This window comes from Bombus vancouverensis, unplaced genomic scaffold (assembly GCF_051014615.1).
Source record: "Bombus vancouverensis nearcticus unplaced genomic scaffold, iyBomVanc1_principal scaffold0026, whole genome shotgun sequence".
NCBI classification, from domain to species: Eukaryota; Metazoa; Arthropoda; class Insecta; order Hymenoptera; family Apidae; genus Bombus; species Bombus vancouverensis.
The window spans coordinates 301,706-307,860 of record NW_027468917.1 but is presented as its reverse complement, the minus strand read 5'-3'; the positions used below and the strand labels follow the sequence as shown (position 1 = coordinate 307,860).

The 6,155-nt window shown below is 34.0% G+C and overlaps 1 pseudogene; it reads right to left on the bottom strand.

Annotated features, from left to right (window-relative positions):
- Window positions 1-483: 483 nt before the first annotated feature.
- LOC143304181 (omega-amidase NIT2-like) lies at window positions 484-3,366 on the bottom strand (annotated as a pseudogene).
- Window positions 3,367-6,155: the final 2,789 nt, after the last annotated feature.

Sequence of the window (6,155 nt, the reverse complement as noted above, 5' to 3'; positions counted from 1 at the left end):
ACTGAATCCACTTATAAGAGCCCTGCTCTAACGCACATATCTATCTTAGCTTCGTGCGACAAGTTGTTAATTACTTATTTCTCTCCGTCAGTGTAATCTAAGTGCTGGAAACATATAATTTATAATTCTGTGAATCACAGGGTTATACAACCTCAATCACCCTTATTATCTCAACGGAAATCAGGGGATCGATCAACTCGTGGTGTCGATTGTTATAATCGTAACGGGGATTTACGACCCCCGTTGACGTCTCTCCTTGCGATTACGTCTCCCCGCGATTGGTCGAAGAAACACTCTGTAATCATAGTTTAACGAAGCATAATTAATAGAAGAGGTAGAGCGTTAAGTGGAGATGATTTAATCACAGTTAAGTAGATAAATCTCTATATTAGTCTCTTTAATTAAAATGTCCTACGTTTTATTTGCGTCATTTTTTTTCTTCATCCAATTTAAAATGTTTAAATAACAATAGCCTATACAATATAATTTTATGTAAAAAAATTGATTATACCATGTTTATTACAGATATTTAACATTTTTGTGTACATACAAAATTTAAATTATACCTCGCTTGAGAACAAAAATTGTATTTGTTTTCCTAACATGTACTAATAATTATTGATCAAACTAGAAAAAGCTGGAGGAGATTACTTAGGAAGATTACTTAGCATCTTATATTCCTGGCAAGAGAAAATGAAAAATTCGTTTCTTCTCTTTGCTTCCCTGTTCCTTCTTTCCTCCTTTTTCCATTTTTACATCGCTTTGTTTTACATCGCAATTTACATTTATTTGTAAAGTTTGAATCTCCTCGATATTGAAGATGTTGAAGCTGCAAGTATGTATTTCATTTTAATCCATTCGAGACCGAGATTTAATTGTAAGACGATACCTAGGTGTCGGTACGATCTGAATGTTTAGTTGGAATGATTCTGTGTTTTACTCTCTCCAGGGTATCCTTTTCATACTTTGATTTTAAATCGATGACAATCTTAAATAGTATGCCTCATATTTTTAAAATATAAAATTATATACTATGTTATTCTATAATGTATTATGTACAGTTATATATATATATATATATAATATATTGAAATATTCAATATTCTATATTGAAAAAAATATGAAATTAACATGATATATACATTACTACATAAGTTATATATAAAATATGTATATTATACCCTTGCCTACTGACTGATATGAATTTCTTTCGGTCTCGAATACGTTAAAAGAGAGCGCAAAGAAGTCGAAATTACTTATTGTAATTAGTAAAACGACCTGAGAGGCAGACAGATACAAGAAAGAAGGAATATTATATTAGCGGCATTATCATGTTTTTGCTCTCTTTAAGTCTTTCATCGAGACAGACAATCTACAGGTATTAATCGACCAATTTCTCCAAGCTGATAACTTCGAATTGATGTTTATATATAAGAAGTGTTATGTGTTAATCTGTCTAAATGTTTAAAAGGTGTTATAAATTAAATGTTGTTAAACGATACGTAATTGCCTTCTGATCGTAAATTTTACTATCAAGGGGTGTTTTATGTATGCGTAATCATTGTGAATTATAACAATTTATGTGATCGATATTAAAGGTGTTTAAAAGCATGTATTTTTTTCTATATTATTATTCTCCTATATTATTATCCTATATTATTATAGCATTCCTATATTATTATAATATCCAATTACATGTTGATACACAAGATATACAGATTATTATTTATAACGTTTTGGTTTTCTTAATTGAGTCATTCATTTAGTACAAATGATAAGAAATTAGTAATAATTCACAAAAAAAGGATATGGTAGTAGAAATATTATAAAAAAACATTTTCTCTTTTAGTGTAGAGTTACTCCTTCTTACAGACAGTGTCGTACAAATCTGTACGTCTCTGAGAAAATGTAGGTATCTGAGCCCTTACTTCCTCAACAACTTTTACATCTGATAGAAAAAAGAAACATACGAAGTAATAAGTAATGCTTACTAATAAATTCAACAAATACAGAGGAAGATGGCTAAATCGATAAATTAACGAGACTAAAAATTAATTACATCATGGATCTCTCGCTTTTAATTTTAAGCTGTAAATTACCGATATCGGTGACTGCCATATTCTCTTGAGTTTCCAAATCGTAAAGAATCTTTCCCCAGGGATTGGTCAACTGTGTATGTCCCCATGCGACGTAACTTGCTTAAGGAACACGAGCCGGTGATATGCAGGCAACGTATAATTGATTATCATTCGCTCTGGAACGCTGAAGTAAAGACCAGTGCAATGGTCCAGTGGTCATATTGAATGCCGCTGGATATATCAGCATTTGGCAACCTAACCCAGAGAAGCAGGAAATATGAAGCCACCGAATACCAATTAACTTCGTAGTTGCACGGTTCACATTCCATCATTTCTGAATATGCGGGGACAGTCCTCTTATTGTGCTTTTAATTCTTTTATTTGTTTCATTTTCAGCAAATATACTGGTTTTTTAAATTAAGCTTCTTTTTATACAGAGTTACAGATTATATTAATTTTATATAGAATATATTTAAGAAAGATATTTAATTTTTTGCTAGTTAAGTATTGATCGGTTAAGTTACTGTACCTTTGTTCCGATAAATGCGTGCCATTTCCTCGAATCTAATATCATAGCAAATGCCAATACCTATTTTGCAGCCCTTCACATCGAACGTCGTTAGGGAGTTACCAGGACTGAGTGAATCACTCTCTCGAAAAGTAATCTTATTAGGAATGTCGATGTCGAATAGATGTACCTAATAACATAAAAATGTGGTAGCTAATTCTATTGCTGCAACTTTTGTAATTTAATATCAAAGTTACCAACTCCTAAACTTTAATTATTTTTTATTTAATAACTGACAGCGTTTTTATCACTTTCTTTTATTAAAAAATCTTATCATTTAATAATGTTTAAAAAGGAGAAAAAATAAGTACTTTCGTATGTGAAAAATTTATACAACAACAAACACATTACAACAAAAATGGGCGTTTCCCGTATCATAACGTATTTTATAAACCGTAAATTATAGAATTGGTTATAGTATACGTATGTACATATGTATATTCCTAAATTATTCCTAGATAGAGTCACTTTCTTCACCCCAATATTTTCAACTTCAAAGCCATAAAGGAATATATTACTTACCTTTCGGTGTCTTGCTATCAAAGTTCCATCGGGACCCCAAATAGTACAGGTATTGTACAATTTATCGCCCTCTATTTCAGGCATCGTACCACCAACTACATAGATGTTGTTTTCTTTAGCTGCGTTCGATGAAGCAACGCTCGTTTCACCATCAGGAATACTCTCGGCGTATTTTGGAAAGTACTCTGCATTGCAATATTTCAATTAATGAAAAATAACTGTCTTTTGTTCCAACCATAAATTAAATTGAAATGTTTGTCAGTTTTTTATTTTCTAAATTATCAAAATAACTAAGTTTTATATTTCGACTTAATTAAATATGCAATTACTTAGCTAATAGTATATATAATAAATTGTTTCTACAGGTTCAAAATGAAAAATGAATATTTAGAAATACTTAATTACGACAATGCTATTTGTGTTAGCATCAGTGGCTTGTTACTCAACGACTTTGCTAGTACTTTTTGAAACATAAAGTTAGTTTTCAATTAACACTTATACTAGAGGCGGAATTATAAATGCAAAATAATTGATAATACTAATTTATAAGTACCTAATTATTAGTATCTTAAAAAATATATTTATACAAAAATCACGATAATCATGAAAATGGGGAAATCCTATATTCTCGACTCAATTCACAATTTATTTTGTATATTAATTAGATTCCGCGCTCATCAGTACGTACTCACTGGCGACATCGAGAAAATGTATCGGCAATTCCTCGTACGACCAGAGGATCGGAAATATCAAAGGATATTATGGCGCAGCGCGAGTGGAGAAACAGAAACATATGAGCTTAACACCGTAATACTCTTATCATAGAAATAGAAGCAGTCCTCAATTCCCGCCCGCTAACTTCTATCTCCACCGATCCAAATGATCTCCTAGCCCTCACTCCCGGACATTTCCTCATTGGCGATTCATTAATGTGCTTACGTGATCGAGATTTCAGGGACATTCCATCGAACCGACTCTCCAAATGGCAGCATATCCAACAGCTTAAACAACATTTTTGGAACCGCTGGCATAAGGAGTATTTGAACGAGCTAACCAACCGCAATAAATGGAGCAAGGGTGGACACAGCATCCAAAAGGGCACAATCGTCATCCTCAGAGAGGACAACGTTCCCTCCATGCATTGGCCTCTGGGCCGAGTTATCAAGGTTCATCCAGGCGCCGATGGTGTCATCCGGACAGCTACAGTTCAGACGGCAAAGAGCATTTTGGATCGGGGCGTCAAAAGGCTTGTCCCACTGCCAATTCAACCCGATCTCGAGAAACCCGAACAACTAGCCACCGAGACGAAATAAGATGGGAACTTCAACCACACCTCGCTAGTTTGATCGGTACCCTCTCAACGGGGGGAGAATGTTACGCCATGCGGCTTACCATAGGTCATATTCTTAACTATCGATCGCGGCACTATAATGTCGCAGACGGATCGTCGCGTCTGCCCGGCAAACAAACATTATAGTGGCAAGCGCATGGTTCATTAAGCAGGGCGACTTCCAGAAACGTCGACTCGTGGCCCGTATTTTACCTCGCGTAAAAGAATGTGGCGTGATCCGAACGTAGCGGGGGTCGCCTTCCAGAAAAAACGAAAAAAATCGAAAGGCGTTCAGAACTTTTCGAGAAGTCGAACCGTCAACACATGTGGTATGTCGCGCATTACTTATCAACCAAAACGCAGTTACATTTTTTTTGTTCCATTTATATCTTTCTAGTTAATAAGTTGTTGAAATAAACATTAATTTATTTGTGTTAATTCTGTGGAATTTCATTGAACTACCCTTATTATCATAATCGAAATAAGGGGATCGATCAGTTCGTGGTGTCGATTATTTAATCGTAACGGGAACTTACAACTCTCGTTGACGTGCTATCCCGCGATCGCGTCTCTCCGCGAACGGTCGAAACAAAATGATTCACTAAAAACTGTCCTGAATTCCTAAGAAGTTATTTACCGCAAAACTGACAAAGTGTTTATTTAAAAAATGAGGTTGAAGGTAGTCCTTTTCTTTCATTTCATTCATTTTCATTTTCTTTCTTAAGTATGGCTAACACAATATCTAATCAATTAAAATTTTATATTTTCACGTGAAAAGTTTCTTTAGATAATTATTATCAACATGATGACTAACTCTTACGGATTAATACGTGTCTGTAGGGCAATCCGGTGGACTTGATCGGCTTTTTACTTCGAAAGTTGAGTAATCGGTGTCGCTTTCTTACGCATCTTTGAACTGTATAAATGTTTTAAAATTGTTTGATCCAGAATGTACCACACCGAACAATCAAGAAGGCAGGTGCCTTGACTACAGAAAATGTAAACCTCTGCAAGAAATATGGCAGATACAGTACCGTACAGCCACCGATTTTTATAGACGATCAGTGTGCAGATACCAGGGCAATGTTACGATCGTTTGCTGTCCGGACGATCCAAACAAAGAGAAGAGAGAAATTTTAATAAAAACTGTGTATAAGTATAAGGCTTGGCGACCACCATACTGTAGTTTTAGCAACGTCTCTCATACCAGGGTGGTCGATGGTAAACCAGCTGAACTTGGTACGTTTTATGTCTTTCTTTCCGATTAATAATAAGCCATTTACTGCAAAGAATGAACTTTAAAGGCATTAAACAGCACATCAATGTACATTTCAATTAGACTAAATAATAATGCTATGATTTTATCGGTAGTAACTTTACTTATTAACTTGAATTATTTCTTTCTTCTACTCCATGTTAGGAAGAGTATCTTTTTGCTTGAAATAAAAAATTGATATAGGAGTAATAATATGGATAGAGATCAAAAACTGTTAGGGCAGAAATTACACGTTTGAACTTTATAGTTCAGTATAGTTCAAATAGAAATTATATAGAATTATTTAATAATTTCTATTCCAGTGGAATAAAAATTTAATTTCTGTCTTTATCAAATCTCTATTTCAGAGTATTTGTACGTATGTACTTATCGTCTGCTGTA